Here is a 19,489-nt window from a genome sequence, read left to right as displayed (position 1 = left end):
GGCGGATGGCTGGAGCTAGTGCGGCTCATTTCAAAGACGGTGGTCAGCTGTTTCCCTCCAGCGCTCTACGTAGGTTCCACGAGTGTCCAGGACTACCGGCACAACCAACCAACACTCGCGGCGGCCACTTAGTCGTGGCATGCGTTGGAGCGCTACATCTGCAAGGCTGCGAGACTCGACGACGACGGAGCAGATTCCGGCATTGGCATTGCCGCTGACCCACGCACGCACGCCGTGCGGCACTACCACCGGGATCAGTGGAAGGCCTGCTGTGTACCTTCGACGCAATAAAATCTATGACACACTTGCCGGTGTTTCTCTGCACGCATCGGCGTGAGTCACCCCTCTCTCCCAAACCATTCTCCTCGATCTTCCTCATATATTACGAACCCTGAGCTCAGGGGGATGTAACAGGTATACCGACTGAGAAATGATGCCTATTGCATCTATACTACAAACCCTTCCAGTCAGTTACAGTACTTTAGAACACTTGGCGAAATAACACACATCAGTCAGGCTTCAACTAGCTGTGAGCCAGATGGCCTCACCCGAAAGAGGAACGCAGAGCTACTACTGCAGCAGTATTCAGCTATTTTATATTTGATTGCATTTCTTACGACAAAAATGAAATATGTGCTTATTTGTTAGCACCTGCCAAAATTGTGCGTTTCTTGGCGATAAAAATGACCTTCTCGAAGCGAGGCCATAGCTTGTACCCACGCGTCCCAGTCTAATCCAGACACCAATCCAGGTCATGGGCGCCAATGTTAGTAGAGGTAGTTCTTCTCCAGGATGCAATATGGATATCATGTAACGGTTGCGCCGCCAAAAGACAGATCATCCCCTTGTACCGACATACACTTACGCACTATCGCCATAGTCTGCCTACAAAGATACCATTTATCTCAGAGTAATAAGTAAAACTTACGGAAAATGAAATGACCCTGAGGTTTTCAGAGTGGTAACTAAAATTAACTAATCATGGTCCCAAACAGAACAATTTACCCACATAAAACCATTGTAATGCACTCGGTTCACGTTACTGGAGCTGGAAGCAATCATCACATTATTTTTATATTAACATCAACTGATGAACTGAAGTGCAGTTATACGAGGGCAGTTCAATAAGTAATGCAACACATTTTTTTTTCTCGGCCAATTTTGGTTGAAAAAACCGGAAATTTCTTGTGGAATATTTTAAAACATTCCCGCTTCGTCTCGTATAGTTTCATTGACTTCCGACAGGTGGCAGGGCTGTACGGAGCTGTTAAACTGGTGTCTGTAACGGATGTGCGTTGCAAACAACGGGCAGTGATCGAGTTTCTTTTGGCGGAAAACCAGGGCATCTCAGATATTCATAGGCGCTTGCAGAATGTCTACGGTGATCTGGCAGTGGACAAAAGCACGGTGAGTCGTTGGGCAAAGCGTGTGTCATCATCGCCGCAAGGTCAAGCAAGACTGTCTGATCTCCCGCGTGCGGGCCGGCCGTGCACAGCTGTTACTCCTGCAATGGAGGAGCGTGCGAACACACTCGTTCGAGATGATCGACGGATCACCATCAAACAACTCAGTGCTCAACTTGACATATCTGTTGGTAGTGCTGTCACAATTGTTCACCAGTTGGGATATTCAAAGGTTTGTTCCCGCTGGGTCCCTCGTTGTCTAACCGAATACCATAAAGAGCAAAGGAGAACCATCTGTGCGGAATTGCTTGCTCGTCATGTGGCTGAGGGTGACAATTTCTTGTCAAAGATTGTTACAGGCGACGAAACATGGGTTCATCACTTCGAACCTGCAACAAAACGGCAATCAATGGAGTGGCGCCACACGCACTCCCCTACCAAGAAAAAGTTTAAAGCCATACCCACAGCCGGTAAAGTCATGGTTACAGTCTTCTGGGACGCTGAAGGGGTTATTCTGTTCGATGTCCTTCCCCATGGTCAAACGATCAACTCTGAAGTGTATTGTGCTACTCTTCAGAAATTGAAGAAACGACTTCAGCGTGTTCGTAGGCACAAAAATCTGAACGAACTTCTCCTTCTTCATGACAACGCAAGACCTCACACAAGTCTTCGCACCCGAGAGGAGCTCACAAAACTTCAGTGGACTGTTCTTCCTCATGCACCCTACAGCCCCGATCTCGCACCGTCGGATTTCCATATGTTTGGCCCAATGAAGGACGCAATCCGTGGGATGCACTACGCGGATGATGAAGAAGTTATTGATGCAGTACGACGTTGGCTCCGACATCGACCAGTGGAATGGTACCGTGCTGGCATACAGGCCCTCATTTCAAGGTGGCGTAAGGCCGTAGCATTGAATGGAGATTACGTTGAAAAATAGTGTTGTGTAGCTAAAAGATTGGGGAATAACCTGGTGTATATCAATGCTGAATAAAACAACCCCTGTTTCAGAAAAAAAATGTGTTGCATTACTTATTGAACTGCCCTCATATTATAAGTAATAAATGTAATGAACATCAGTTTGGATTCACCAATGAGGGGACTACCTCAGTACATTAGTACAACTTACAGAAAGCAGCATATACAGGAGCCAGGCGTTTGCAGTGGATAGGGAATGTCAACAGAGTACAGCCGTAGAGGACCACTGTGTGAGCTATAGGACAACTTGCCAGTGGTGCATGACCTTTTGAAGGCCAGAGTACGAGACATCTTGTCTCGACAACAATCAAAGTGATTCTGAAAAAATAGGACAGGGCAGAAACTGAAAAATTATTTGCGAAGGTGAAGGAAAGAGGATGACCAAAGTTCATTCTGCAGCGATGAGCCTTAATTGTTTCTGATGATGATGATAATATAGTAGTTTGGGTGGAGTACTTAGCGACCGTACTCAATTCTAGTGATATGAAGGTGGTTATTATGAGTGAAAATGATATGTAATTGTAGAATATGAGATAAAATGTTTTTCATAGCTTCTTCTGTGGATCACAAAAAAAGCACTCGAACACACACACACACAAACACACACACACACGGAAACTTAAAAAAATAGCCGTCAGTTCTTAAAACCACTGATATAAAAGCAAAAAGAGAGCTCAAAGAGAAAGTATTAAAATATTAAAGCAGGCACATTTGGGTGGGTGATAGCTAACCAAAACATGCATGTGTCAGCCACTTTGCAACACACTGAAACCTCCAAACTAACTGTTTGGAATAGAAACAATTCATAGAATTTTAAATGCGCACTGCACTTATGGCTTTTAAAGCTGAATAATACATATGTTTATATACCGAATATGAGAACCTTTCTCTCAGTAGCCTGATAACACCACTACTTCGCCTACAACGGCCAGCCAGCGATCAGTGAAAAGTGATGAGCAACTTGTTGACGTGACGAACAGCGACTGAATTGCAAATACACCGGTGTCAATGTAAACCCGTGCCACGAGTGCGTGTAGCGCCAACGCGCTATCAATCACGCGGAGAAAACAGTGGTGAGCGGCGGAGCGCCTGGCTGCGCGCACGTGTGGCCGACACAACGTGCAACTAATTACGGCCGCGTTGTATATTCATACACAGCGCACCGTCTGCCTCCCATCTAGGTCTGGGCCCCGCTTACTCTGCCTTACTTCCGACGAATCCTACTGCAGCATTCTCACTCACACTGTTACACGCCCGCCTCTCCTTGGCACAAGTGTTTTCGACCGTCTACACTTTAAAAATTACTGGCAAAAAACATTAATATTAAAATTTATTTTATTTTTGTACAGTAAAGCGGGTATGCTTACAGTTTGTTAACCTTCTAATCTTAGAAGTAATCTCTTCTGAGGATCGAAGAGAAAGAAGTTCCGAAAGAGGAAGAAAGGGAAATGTGTCGACGAAATGGAGGCCACATGTTTGAGTCCCTCTTTTTACACGTACCATTAGTGTATCCCTACAGTGTCTGTATTAAATAATAAAAATAGGACTTGAAAAACTGTACACGTATGCAAAAAGAGTTTTCCATGGATTTTGCAAAGGCATTCATGATGTCGGAAAACGCAGTGGCCCACTAACTTGAGGACATCTAGGATTTCTCATGGGAGTTGAGATGTCGAAGAGTTTGAGAGTAACGGTGCCGACGCTGAAGTTCTGTGGTTTGTTGTCAATGTCAAATTTGTGAATAAAACCCTATCTGTCAGTTTCGTTTATTTCTCGGTTAAACACGTAAAACGAGATACCACTTTTATTTCGTGAACGATTCAAGATATCGAAACTAGGTTTTGGAAAATGAAAGTACTTAGAGGGGATCGTAATGTTGCTGCGTGGTTATTAGTATTTTTGTGTCAATCGAGATAATGTCGCAAGTATGACGTTTTTGGAACATTATACTTTTCATAATGCCATTAAATCGTTTTTTTGTTGACGTGCTCTGTGGTATAGCCCGTGTTAAGGTCTGTCTGATTTCCTAAAATACAATAGTGTGCGAAACTAACGGGACTGAAGTAACTTTCATCTGATGTGTCACTGCCAATTAACCAGAGATGTGAATTTCGTGAAATACATTTATCTGAAATGCCAATACACAACACCTATTTTCGTTTTGCATTTGAAATACTTATTCAAAAAGCAATTATATGTTATTTGAAATACTTAACATACAGATATTTGGTAACTGTAAAATGCAAAATGCGTCTCTGTACTCCTTTATTATATACTTAGTACTTTCCGTTCATTTACTGATCCATTTGTTTAGACAAAAATATTTCCACGACGGATACAGATGACACAACAAGTGTCAAAGGTATTCTTGTCAAGTGAATGTGACTATGACCCCAATTATTAGAAAAGATTTCAGTACGCGGTATATGGTTACCATTATTGTCTGTGGAATGTAAAACGTACCATCATGTAATAATGCTTAGTGATTTCAAAAGGAAGTGAAGGAAGCGGGGTGGAGGTGAATTTCACATTTCTGTGAGGTCACGAGTTTACTCTCAAGCAACACTAAGAAGACTTCATTCAGTGTAACAGTGACAGCTATACATTTGTAAACAATGTCTACATCTATGGAGCACTTGAAAAACTGCTTTTTCTTTTCGTTTGTTCGCTTGGTATCGATATTTCTTTAACTAAACATCAACTATCTAATCTTAAATATAAATCCAAGGTTACCGATCTTCGTTTGGCAACGTGTAAAATTGTATTCAAAATTGTTAATTTACAGTAGCTTGAGTACCCGGCGTTGCTCGGGAGTTTACGTTTTATGGATTTCATATTCTACCCTAAGAGCTTCTGAAGCTCATTGTTCTAGCCCTGTCAGATATTGTCTACCTCCATTTCCTACGCGACAAGAAATCGCCCTGCCCCCTGGTCCTTTTCGTGCCTTGTCGGCATAACTGGGAAATTTCTGCGTTCAAGTTCTGCTCCTGCTCAACCACCATTTTCCTTTGATGGAATGATAATGAGGCCAAATAGGTGGAACACGAAAGATGAAAAATTTGAACAATTTCGTGATCTTCAGCCCTGAGACTGGTTTGATGCAGCTCTCCATGCTACTCTATCCTGTGCGAGCCTGTTCATCTCCAAATAACTACCGCAACCTATATCCTTCCGAATCTGTTTACTATATTCATGTCTGGGTCTCCCTCTACTATTTTTACCGCCCCCCCCCCCTCTCAAACTTCCCTCCAGTACTAAACCGGCGATTCCTTCACGTCTCATAATGTGTCCTATCAACGGATCCCATCTTTTGGTCGAGTTGTGACAAATTTCTTGTCTCCCCAATTCTATTCTGTACTTCGTCATTAGTTACATGAACTACCCATTTGACCTTCCACAGTCTTCTGTAGCACCACATTTCAAAAGCTTCTCTTCCCTTTTTGTCTAAATTGTTTATTGTGCATGTTTGACTTTCCTACATGCCTACACTCCAGGTAAATACTTTCAGAAGAGACTTCCCAACACTTAAGTTTATATTCGATGTCAAAAAATTTCTCTTTTTCAGAAATGCTTTTCCTGCGATTGTCAGTCTACATTTTACATCCTCTCTGCTGCCGCTGTCATCTGTTCTTTTGCTGCTAAAATAGCAGAACTCATCTACTACTTTTCAAGACATTGTCCATACCGTTCAACTGCCCTTCGAAGTTCTTTGCTGTCTCTGACAGAATAACAATGTCATCGGCAAACCTCAAAGTTTTCATTTCTTCTCCCAGAACTTTAATTCCTACTCCAAATATTTCTTTTGTTTCCTTTATTGCTTGTCCAATGTACAGACTGAATAACATCGAGGAATGGCTATAACCCTATCTCTCTCCCTTCTCAACCACTACTTCCCTTTCGTGCCCCTCGACTCTTATAACTGCCGTCTGGTTCCTGCACAAGTTTTAAATAGCCTTTTTCTCCCTGTATTTAACCCCTGCTATCAACATAAATTCAAAGAGAGTATTCCAGTTAACATTGTCGAAAGCATTCTCTAAGTCTACAAATGCTGTAAAAGTACGTTTGCCTTTCCTTAACCTGTCTTTTATGATAAGTTGCAGCGTCAGTATTGCCTCGCGTGTTCCTACATTTCTCAGGAACCCAAACTGATGTACTCCGATGACAGCTTCTACCAGTTTTTCTATTCATCTGTAAAGAATTAGAGTTAGTATTTTGCAGTCATGACTTATTACACTGATAGTTCAGTAATTTTCACACATGTCAGTATCTCATTTTTTAACGTTTGTATTCCCTTTCACCGGCTTCATTTGCTGCATTTTTATATTTCCTCCCTTCACCAACTAAAGTCAGTGTCTCTTGTGTTATCCGAGGATTTCTACTAGGACCCGTCCTATCTGATCCTCTGCTGCCCTCACTATTTGAACAATTACTGTAGTTAAAATCAGTGAAATGAAGGGCATCTAACTAACTAAAGGTGTTTTATTTGAATAAAGGTATTTTGAAAATATGTGTTTTGAATAAATACTTTTAATTAAAACCATTTTTATTTACATTCGAAATAGAAAAATATATGATAAATAAATAAAAATCTAAGTATTTGCATTTTGGATTGAATTACTTTTAGTAAACTATTTTGAACATCTCTGCAAGTAACGCAGATCGATGAAACTTGGAGCACACATAGAAAGAAGAGGTACAGTACAGTCTGGAAGGTAAGTGAAAAAATACACACTTTTATTCAAAGATAATAATAATTTTTATTCTGTAATTTTTGTGTAGCATCCGGTCTGCCGAGCGTCGTTGGCAAGCGTGGTGCAACCAGCCCTTGTGAGGCAAACTGAGGAGCTATTTGATTGAGAAGCAGCGGCTCCGGTCTCGTAAACTGACATATGGCCGGGCGAGCGATGTGCTGACCACGTGCCCCTCCATATCCGCATCCAGTGACGCCTGTGAGCTGAGGATGGCACAGCGGCCGGTCGGTACCGTTGGGCCTTCATGGCCTGTTCGGGTGGAGTTTAGTTTTCTTTTAATCATCGTGTAATTATTACGCTGAAGTCAGCGCAGTTTGTGATGGTCCCCTGAAAATCACAAAAGGCGGGAAATGGTTCTAAACTGGGTGCGTGATCACCTCGGATAGCAGTGTATGCTCTCTAACGTTTTCCCACGCTGGCCACAAGTTTGAAAAGGAGTTCTTGTGGAAGGATGTTCCATTCCTCCACCCACGTGGTTGACAACTGCTGGGTGGTCGTTGGTGCAATAGACATGCTGAAGGACGTCTCCCTAACGCATTTCAGATGTAATTGATGGGATTCAAGTCAGTGGTGGAGCAAGGAGGCAGGGGGGAGGGGCGGGGGGAACTCGCATGAAATTCCATTCTCTGAATAACCCTCGTTACAAGAGCGCCTCCACCTCAACTGATGAAGTGATCGTGCATTATCATCCATAAACATAATGTCATGGCCCAGTACACCTCTTAAAAGTTGACCGTGGGGATGGAGTACAGTGTCACAATAGTGCTGACCAGTAAGTGTTGAATGATTTGGAGGCCAGTACGCCCATGGAACATTATGCCTCCACACATCATAACACCTAGATTGCCAAAACGATCATGTTCTGAAGGTATTCCACCTGTCTCATGTCTCTTGAAAACCAGATTGAATATACTCCAGAGGTCTTGTTTCGACATTGGTCTTTCAGTGCTCTGCAAAAGTATTCGCGCAGTATCGCTTCTCCAGCATAATCTTAACTTGCTTCCTATTCCTTTTGTGTAATATATTCTGTTACTCCCATTTCGTAGTAGAGCCCCTTCACCTATTTCTTCCACCTTTTCAATTTCCTATGTTTGTTTAAGACTGGCCTGTCATCTGACATCTTGACTTTTGTCTTTTTGATCCTCGGGTGCGCCGGCCGCGGTGGTCTCGCGGTTCTAGGCGCGCAGTCCGGAACCGCGCGACTGCTACGGTCGCAGGTTGGAATCCTGCATCGGGCATGGATGTGTGTGATGTCCTTAGGTTAGTTAGGTTTAAGTAGTTCTAAGTTCTAGGGGACTGATGACCACAGATGTTAAGTCCCATAGTGCTCAGAACCATTTGAACCATTTGATCCTCGGGTGCATTCGATATGTCATCCCTGAAAGTATCCAATTCATCCGCTATTGTATTCCATACCGCTTTTTGAATCAGTTGTTATATAATGTTCCCCGTGAAGCTCTCAACAACATCTAGTTCTTTCAATCGATCCCAAGCCCATAAATTTTTACATTCCTAAAATTTCTTCTATTTCAATCTCCAGTTCACGATCTATGAACTGTGATTACAGTTAACATCTTCCCATGAATCTGTCTTGCGGTTTAAAATCTGGTTTAGAAAAATCTGACTTACCATTAAATAATCAAATGGCTCTGAGCACTATGGGACTTTAGATCTGAGGTCATCAGTCCCCTAGAACTTAGAACTACTTAAACCTAACTAACCTAAGGACATCACACACATCCATGCCCGAGGCAGGATTCGAACCTGCGACCGTAGCGGTCGCGCGGTTCCAAACTGAAGCGCCTAGAACCCCTCGGTCACAACGGCCTACTCTTATCTGTGTATACAACTTTCTTTCATGATTATCAAGCCAATTATTAGCAGTGATTAAATTGTTTTCTGTACAAAATCATACCTGGCGACTTCCCTTTTCATTGCGTTCATCCAGCTCGTGTTTTCCCCATAGTTTTGCTTCCATTCTTTATGCTACTGTGGAACTCCAGTCCTCATCAGGATTAACGATTTGATATTTTTATATCTCATCATTTATCTTCTCAGTAGCTTTATCATGTAATTTTGTATGTATTTTAGCAATGATGATGCCTGCAGTATGCTATTCGTAGTTGCTCACCGGCATTATAACTTTCTGATTTACTATTAGACCTTCTCCTGCGTTTGACTTTTTGTTGATAACCCTGTGCTCACCTGACCATAATTCCAGTACTTCATGTCACCGTACTTCATTCATTCGCATTACATCTAATTTCAATTTTTCGCATTTCTCTTTCTAAATCCTCTAATCTAACTACGGGATTGTGAGGTACACACAAATCAAAAAAAAGTTCTGCATCACCTCGGTGCCGAGAGTTCCGGAACCTGAACAGAAAATTGGAGTAGAGATCAACATAAACTTCGTTTCCGCTCTTTCTATTGATCATGAAAACCACACATTGCATGTTGTACCACAACACAGCGAGACCTACACAAGTGGTGGTCCAGATTGTTGCACACACCGGTACCTCTAATACACAGTGGCACATCCTCTTGCATTGTAGCATGCCTGTTTTCGTCATGGCATACTATCCACAAGTTCATCAAGGCACTGTTGGTCGACGTTGTCCCATTCCTCGACGGCAATTCGTCGTAGATCCCTCAGAGTGGTTGGTCGGTCACGTCGTCCATAAACAGCCCTTTTCAATCTATCCCAGCGTTCATGTCTGGAGAACATGCTTGCCACCCCAGTCGAGCGATGTCGTTATTCTGAAGAAACTCATGCACAAGGTGCGCACGATGGGCCGCGAATTGTCGTCTATGAAGACGAATGCCTCGCAAATATGCTGCCGATATGGTTGCAATATCGGTCGGAGGACGGCATTCACATATCGTACAGCCGTTACGGCGCCTTCCATGACCATCAGCGGCATACGTCGATGCCACGTAAAGGAACCCCAAAACAGCAGGGAACCTCCACCCTGCTGCACTCGCTGGACAGTGTGTCTAAGGCGTTCAGCCTGAACGGGTTGCCTCCAAACACGTTTCCGACGAATGTCTGGTTGAAGGCATATGCGACACTCATCGGTGAAGAGGGCCTGATGATAATCCAGAGCGGTTTATTCGGCATGTTGTTGGGCCCATCTGTACCGCGCTGCATGGTGTCGTGGTGTCAATGATGAACCTCGCCATGGACCTCGGGAGTTAAGCTGTGCATCATGCAGCCTATTGCGCACAGTTTGATTCTTAACGCGATGTCCTGCGGCTGCACGAAAAGTATTATTCAACATGGTGGCGTTGCTGTCAGGGTTCCTCCGAGCCATAATCCGTAGGTAGCGTTTATCCACTGCTGTAGTAGTCCTTGCACGGCCTGAGCGAGGCATGTCATCGACAGTTCCTCTCTGTCTGTACCTCCTCCTAGCTCGAACAACATCGCTTAGGTTCACTCCGAGACGGCTGGACACTTCCCTTGTTGAGAGACGTTCCTGGTATAAAGTAACAATGGGGACGCGATCGAACGACTTTATTAAGCGTCTAGGCATGGTTGAACTACAGACAACACGAGCCGTGTACCTTCTTCCTGGTGGAATGACTGGAACTGATCGGCTGTCGGATCTCCTCCGTCTACAAGGCGCTGCTCATACATGGTTGTTTACATCTTTGGGCGGGTTTGGTGACATCTCTGAACAGTCAAACGGACTGTGTTAGTGATATAATATTCACAGTTGACGTCCATCTTCAGGAGTTCTGGGAACTGAGGTGATGCAAAACTTTTTTTCATGCTTGTAGCTTTATAAGCTTTGACGCTAGTTTTGTTATTTCGTATGTTGCCCTGAGCAATAACCTAGAGCTCTCTGTAGTTAATGTTCACGAATCTGTGTCCTCCATACGGATTGCTTTAAAGATTGAGTCAAGAAGCTTCAAAACGATACCTGTTTTAGTATTCATCAATGATGAACTGTTGTTTCAGGTAGTAGTTTTCGTAAAATAGTGACTGATTGGATTCTGCAGAGTGGTTGGAAACAGTCTGAAAAGTCTGTAAGAGTGTTATAGGCTCTGAGCATTATGGGACTTAACTTCTGAGGTCTTCAGTCCCCTAGAACTTAGAACTACTTAAACCTAACTAACCTAAGACATCACTTACATCCATGCCCGATGCAGGATTCGAACCTGCGACCGTAGGGGCCGCGCGGTTCCAGACTGTAGCGCCTAGAACCGCTCGGCCACTCCGGCCGGCAAGAGTTTTATAGGGCAGGTTGTGTGAGAAATAATGGATCAGAAAAACATTTGATTCGTCGGGCCTTTTCCAACTTAATTAACATTGAAGTTAGTTCATCAGCACGTTGCATGAGCAAATTCAAAGTGCCCAGCAGATACAACTAAATCAGTCATTTCGAAAACGCCATATGTCCATCTCCACCACATTTCCATTTTAGCTCAGAATCTGGAAGGATTCGAAGAAACGCGCATTCACTGTGAAAAGTCTATATCCTGTTCACTGATACAGGGGTGATATTAAGAGTCGTATGTTAAGTTCCGTGGGAAATAGCCATATCTCCTGCGATATGGCCATCCGGAGTCTAGAGCAGTTAGGTGACGTATTAACCATGGCAAGCTCTGCACGCCGAGCATATGTATGCGTGGACAATTGACAGTGCATCCTCGTAGTGTTATGTTATACTTTTATTTATAATGAGTGAAAGTGATAGTGTCAGTGATTTTGAGCATGTAAAGGGAAGGAAAAAGGGTAGTTTGATAATTGTGATTGAATAAAAAGAGCATAGGTCCACAGGCAACAGCATGTGAGCTACGGTGGAAATGTCGTACCAGCACGCAAAATGGAATCTCGGCGCATGTAAGTGTCGATACTGTGTGGAGGTTAGGACACAATAGCCATGCCTTAAGTGTACTGTATTCGGCAATAATCTTAGAAATCCCATCTTAGTTAACCTGCAGCGTGCCTTGAAAAACGGGCTGTTCTGATCACAAGTTAACTCATTGTGTTGGTGATATTAGGTGTCCAAGAAAGTGTTTCGAGACAGTAACATCGTAAAAACCAAAAATTGACACATATGAAATTTTTTATGATGAAGACCCTAGGGATAGTTATTTACAAGATCAAATTGATGTTCATCCGATAGAAAGAGAAAGGAGGTCAAATACTACAGATCCCAAAGTTCGAATGGTTAATTTTCATTATCACGTAAGCAGTGATGGTTGACGTACCCAACTTTTTAAAAATACAAATGGCTCTGAGCACTATGTTAAAAATACATTCTTGCGTCTCCATGGACAAGGTGAGAAACAAGTCTGTCGTTTATATCATCTGCTGCTGTTAGGCAGCTCACAGGTTGACATGCGGGCCAAGTCGGAGAGTCCAAGACATAACTTAATCCCTGGAGAAGTGCATATTCCCTGATTAGGGGCCATAGTGAATCATTCTCTGTAGACGAAGTCCATTACTGAAACAGCACATGAAGAAAATACTTGTCAGCACAGTTGGATGTCAAGCAAATGCATGAGTTATTTAAACAACAATAACCTGATGCTAAAGTGAACAACAAATTTTATTTGAAATTCTTCAAGGAGAATATTAATTATAACTTTGAAAAACTGCAGATTGACACGTGCTCAACATGTGAAGGGCTGAATCAAGAAATTAAAAGCCTACATGGTGAATTACAATGCGAAAAGTGTAGGTACACCAAACTCATACCACATAAAGGCAGAGCCAAGGAATTTTACAAGAAAACTGAAGCAATCAAGAAGCTTGCCCAGGAGAACAATAGTGTAGGTGACATTACTATCGACTGCATGCAGAACGTCCCACTGCTAGATGTTCCAGTGCAGGGAGTGTTTTATTGCAGAGAATACCACGAAGGGCAGGCTCTTAGAGAACCCCATGAAGTCTGCTCATTGCTAAACAGTATTTTCAGTAAAATATTTTCAAAGAGGTGAAAGAGCTACGTATCATCTCAGATGGATGCCCTGGTCAAAATAAAAACAACACTGTGTCAGATTTTTGTTAGCTGAAGCACTGGCTGGGCGGTTTGAAAAGAATATTCATCATTTTATAATCACAGGACATTCGTTCCTGCCTTGTGATAGGGGTTCTACCTCAGGAAAGAGACTTATTCCCACGACTGAGTGAATACACACTCCAGAAAAAATCAACACCCCGATACAAAGCGCTAATTCCAATTTCCAAGTTCATCCAATGCAAACTAGTGACACCACCGATTTTAAGGCATGGTGGCCTAAACGTTATTAAAATCTGTCCCATCAAGGAAATCACTGCCCAAAATTTCACGTGAACAGAAAGAGGTCCTTAACTGTCCCAGTATATGATGTTTCAATTCTGTAAAAGTGAACCAGGTTGTTGAAAGTACACCAGTGGATCAATGCCTTGCAGCGATGAGACTTTTTATTAGGGAAGCCTGTGGGGTCGACGCCTGAACTACCAAGCACTTATGTGCACAAAGCAAAACCTCCAATCCACGTGAAAAAAATGAAGATATAAGGAAACTAATTCAGTACATACCAGATATTAAATTAGACTTTTTCAACGAACATTGTAATTGACCTACAAACGCCATGAATGGGCATGAAGAAGACTTCTGATTATTAACGACTTTTCAGTTTTGTACAGTTCTAAACTTAAAATATTGTGGAATAAAATGCACATCACCATATGCATCATGCTGCATTCTTTATTGCTTACATTTTTATCATTTATTTACTTGACACAGCTGGAAGGTATCAATAGTTCATAGAACGTTATGTTTCATAAAAACATATCCACTCGAAAAGGCCATGCATCCCACATTGGTTGCTCGACCATAACATAGGTCATGCATTGTTTTCGTGCATAATTTTATGGTCACATTATGTTAAATATCCTTCACTATAATCTAAAGGTAAGCGATGCCATTTTATTCTTCCGTTTTACAATTTAAAGAGTTTCTTCCTTCTCTCGAAAATTTTACGTTAGTGGATATACGGCAATGACTTATTCAATTACTTTCAGTTGTTCTCATAGCGAAGGTGATAGCGCGCGGGGCTGCTCAGCCTTTGGCTCGAGTTTGGTCCCTATATCTTGTAATTGTGACATAAAATCACGCAGAAGAATGAGACGATATTGAAAATCAGTAAGAATACTGCACAACTGCTGTATTGGTCACTAAATAAGATGCCCCCAGCAGGTACACCAATCACTTTATTTGATGTGTTTCCAGTATAATCAATGCTCAGATTATCTGAAACCCAGAAGTGCGTTGTAACAGAAAATATAACTGTACAAAGAAATATACACCATTATGAAATTACAAGTATCGTCAAAATTAAATAGTTAAAATGCACACCATAAACATCTTGGTGATCAAATATATAAAGAAAGTGTACAACAAACAGAGCTGTCGTGGCAGATAAACTGATTAACCACAGCGATAGCCAGAAAGACAGTTGCAGGCACGAGGAGACGGTGGAGAGCACAAAAAAAAAAGCGCACGCAGCGACAGAAGCAAATTGTTATTGTATCATAAGAAACGCAGTACACAAAATAAAACTTTTACAAAAGTTTACCAAATGTGAATAATAAAATGAACGAAGAATAGAAATTTACGATTATATAGAAAATACCACTGACAAAAAATACGTACATGTAAAATGACAAATAAACTGAATAAAAATTCCAGAACAGTTAATAAATTCAAATCTTGATAGAGAATTATTAAAAACAAAACAAGCGAAGAGAAACAGTTTATTGATTTACAATAAAATAGAAATAAGAAAGGCAATTGTATGTTCTTGCAAGTACTGAAACCGTCCCAAGGCTGAGTGTAGGAGATCGTGCTGATAAAACTAGTTAAAAGATAAAATAGGTAATGTAATTATAAAAGACCATAAGAACGCACAGGAAAATAGAGGGCGGAATATAATTTCCCGGAGCTTTAGGCTAAGCGGTAACAACAACCTATTCAGGGAAATGAGCATAAATTCTAATATTAGATTACAAGGATTTCAGGACTCGAACCCTCAAGAAATACGAGGGTCGTTCAATAAGTAATACCCCACATCTTTTTCTCAGAAAATATGTATTTAGTCAGAATTTGGTGACAACATACATCAACATGCCTTGTCCACGTCCTACTTTTTTACATAGTCTACATCACGTTCTGTGACTATACGCCAATGCTGTGCAAGAGCATGTATTCCCTGCTGGTAAAAGCTCTTGTCCTGTAGGCTAGCCATGTTTCCACTGCATGACTTACACTCTCGTCGTCTTTAAAGCGTGTTCCCCGCAGAGAATGTTTAGGCACCAACAATTCAGATGAGGTGACCTTTCTTTAAATCTTGTGGTCCGCTGTGAGAATTCGTGGAACCCATCGTCAGCACCTCTTTGAATATCTGAGAGTCTCGATCATTGCAGACGCACTTCAAATGCTGACCGACGACTGTAGAGCCAATTGTGGAGTTTTAATTCGCCAATCGGCACGAATAACGGCATCCGCACGATTCAGAATGACTGGAGCAGTGGCTGTGGAGGACGTCCCGAGCGTGGCTGATCATGGAGCTCTGTTTCTGCATTTCCTGAGGCTGTAACTTTCTTTACCCGTCACCCAGCTGTACCTCTATCAACTGCAGCATCGCCATATGTTGTACACAAACCCTTATGGATGTTCACCACGGTTTCTTTCTCTGCACACAAGAATTCAATAAAAGCAAGCTGCTTGTAATGTGAGTCATATGTAGACGCCATTTTGACGCGGTACTAAGGCTCTGCCATTTGCCAGAACAGTTCGAAACTTCACCGGTGCACAGAACAAACATCAGATGTGAAGCACCAACAAGGTCGTTATTAATGGCTTAAAAAAAATAAATAAATAAAAAATGGCTTTACTCATCGAACGACCCTCGTACATATAACAAGCTGCATGGAGGTAGCGATTAAATAATGGGATAATATATGTGAGAATGCTTGGAATTAAAAGTCCAGTATTTCACTGAAAATTTTAAAGAAACACTTGTGTCTAGAAGATAACTGTTCGTCCAAAATTAAAGATGGGTTGCCCGACTGGCGTATTAATATTTCTAATTCCTGTAATATATCCAGACAACGCCCTGCTCTCTCAGCATGGAGTGTCTATCTTCCATCTAATACAACAAAGCACCCGATCTTTTCCGTGAACAAAAATTAATCTATAATTTCACTTTCCTAAAAACACGCTCAATAGTCTCACTATGGTTGTGATTAAGGGATAGGAACATAAAGTAGTTTTTCTGAGGCTATATTACACAGAAGATCTGTTTTAGCGAAGACTTTTTTTTCTCAGCGGCAAGCATCAGCTAAAGTCATTGGTTTATCAGCAGGTGGCTCCTTATTTGGTGACCAATACAGCAACTTCGCAGTACTCCTATTGGTCCTTACAGCCATCCCATATCCAATCTGTCACTCGGTTTTTAAACCAAACGAAGTACACGTCTCTGGTGCGTCGCTTTAATTTGCGAGCGCAACGGCTTGATTGGCTAACTTCAGTGTTGATTAACTCGGAAATGACGCTACGCACCGAATTTTTTTGTATCAACAATTACTTTTCAGCACAACCTACCTTGCAACACTCTTACAAGCTCTTCTGATTGTAAGTACAGCTCTTCATTAATGAACGTTTGTTCGAAATGTAGCAAAATTATGTTTATTCTTTAAAGATCATTAAACTATTGAATAGCCTCTCTTTCCGAGTAAAATATACTGTCAAGTTGTCTGTCACTGACGCACGGGGATTCTACTAGGGGTTCGTGGTTCCACAACGAGAAAAACATTTTTACTTTCACGAAGATGATGTGGGACATATTTCAACAGTTCGGCGTACGTCTCTCGGAAACGCAGTGTAGTCTCTACAGCTCATGGTTATTATCTATCGTAGAATATTAGAAGGAACGCAAATATTAAATTAGATATCGTACTCTTCTGCAATGCGCTCTGATAAACGTGCGTTTTGGCACGTTGCTTCCGGAATTCGGGGAGGTACGCCGGCACTGTGTTTAGCGGCGAGGGCCGGTGTGACGACCAGACTGGATGTGCTTTACAAACGGTTTACAAATCAGGATAGGTGAATACCTACGTTTCGAAAATGTTCTGACTCATTCATTTGGAATAACATTGGACGCAGACAGATGGGTTACACGCACAAATTTCGTGTCGCTTGTGGTGGTGGGGTGGGGGGGCGGGGGGGGGGTGGGAGGAAAGGCATCCGGCCACCTCTGCCGCTAATATTGCCAAGTACAGAATAACATACCGACCCGTGGAGATATGGAAAAAGAAGCAGTGATTCCTCTTGCAAAGGTATCCCACAACACTTTTGGCTTCGCAGCTTTCGACTCCACCCTTTCAGCCACAAGGTTTCTTACATCAGTCTGATACATTTGTGGATGTACAAGGCCTATGACAATTTGTGTCTGTATCACAGGAAGACCTCGTACAACATGAACAATTCTGGATCCATCCCATTTCCCTTGGATTCACATAAGACAGCTTATATTTCAACAGATAACGTCACCCAAGGCTAAGTTCTTTTGTCTCATTTCACAGCGTTCTTTTCGCAGTAAGGTAAATATCTTGATTCCGCATACGTGTGGTCTTCGATCTAAAGAAGTCCTCGGTCTAAAAGCACACGCTTTGTTGTTACCTTCGTTCACTGTTCTCAGATTTTTCTTAATGAAGAGCGCAATCTCTGTTTCGCATTATTGATATTTTCATAAGTCTTCTGCATACAGTATGGAAAGTAATGAACTATTAATGATTTTATCACGAAGTATTTTCTAAGAACAGCTGACTGTACGGATCAATGACTGGAGAGTTACAGCAATAACAGACAAGACCACTCTTCGCAGATACGATTAAACAGAATGGAAAATAATGGTTGGCTGGTTGATTTGGGAGAGAAGACCAAACAGCGATGTCATCAGTCCCATCGGATGAGGGAAAGATAGGGAAGGAAGTCGGCCGTGCCCGTTTCAGGGGAACAATCCCGGAATTTGCCTGAAGCGATTTAGGAAAATCATGGAAAACCTGAACCGGACCTGGGTTTGAACCGTCGTTCTCCTGAATGCAAGTCCAGTGCGCTAACCTCTGCGCCACCTCACTTGCTGAAAATAACGTTTTTTCTGTGGTTACGGAACTGCGTGTCTTCTTAAGTTCTAAAAATCTTTGTAGTCTGGATGGACGTTGCAGTCAGTATCTGTTACGGCAAATATAGCTGTATCCTTCTGTACTGTAAGCAGTATCTCTTACGTAAAACATAAGCTTCTGGAAACCGGTGGCGAGCATTACACCGAAACTGAAAAATTCTTAAATGAAATGAGGCCGTGAGGCTCTTATTTAAATGTGGATCTTGTTAGATTTAAACAAGAAATATGGACGCTTCTCAGCAAGAGAAGATCTTGATATCGAATTAGTCTCACCCAAAAACTTCTTTGTGTGTGGTGTATAATTCCAACCCATTTTTACTATAAGAGGTCATACTAACACCAGGAGGGTGAACTTCTCATAAAAAGCGATATCACAGTACCTGTTTGGTTAATAATAACGATGCAATGTTCCTTCGGACATGCACCGTTCTTATTAACAATACAGGCATTGAAGTATCCTGCTTATTTGCCGATACCAGGCGGCGACTTTCAGTTAAAAAATATCCTAGCCTGTACGGGAATTAAATAAAATGTGGACTAGGACACAGTGTGACCCAGGGTCAACCACATTTGTAAGTCTGGGCATGGCCCTGAGTTGTGCACAGATAGCTAACGCGGGGAAGGCGACCGCTCTTATAAAGCGCGGAATCCGGGTTCTAGTCCCGATACGGAAAAATTTTTCATTGTCGTCGTTCCTTTATACAACTGATATTTGTTCGTATTCGCAACTGTGAATACATGTCACGTATCTCATAAAATCCTTCCTTTATTGTATCTAACAACGATCTTCATACTTCGGATTTACATTCTGCGCATCAGTATGGGGTATGACATAATAAATATATGTGGAGGTTTCGTGCTGCACTTTAAAAACACTGAAATAATGTGCCCCTTTAATTAACGAATTCCAAAGTCCCACTGCTGTCCTTTCAATCTGTTGAAGCACTACAAATGATGCCGCATGAATGATTTGACTGCATGTAGACGGTACCTACATACGAGCAACATTTTATGTCGGTATTCGCAAATTCTTCCTTTTCAGGTGACGTCTCCCTTCAGTTCTTTGGTATAACATCGGGATGGAATTATCTTTAGTTGTAACAGGAGATTAGTGGTTTCAGTAATAGCTTATATAGAAGTTGAACAATACTTTTGTAATATCTTGTCGTCGCAAGTAAC

This window comes from Schistocerca serialis, chromosome 3, assembly GCF_023864345.2.
Source record: "Schistocerca serialis cubense isolate TAMUIC-IGC-003099 chromosome 3, iqSchSeri2.2, whole genome shotgun sequence".
In the NCBI taxonomy this organism is placed as follows: domain Eukaryota; kingdom Metazoa; phylum Arthropoda; class Insecta; order Orthoptera; family Acrididae; genus Schistocerca; species Schistocerca serialis.
Note: the sequence above shows the minus strand (reverse complement) of the source record.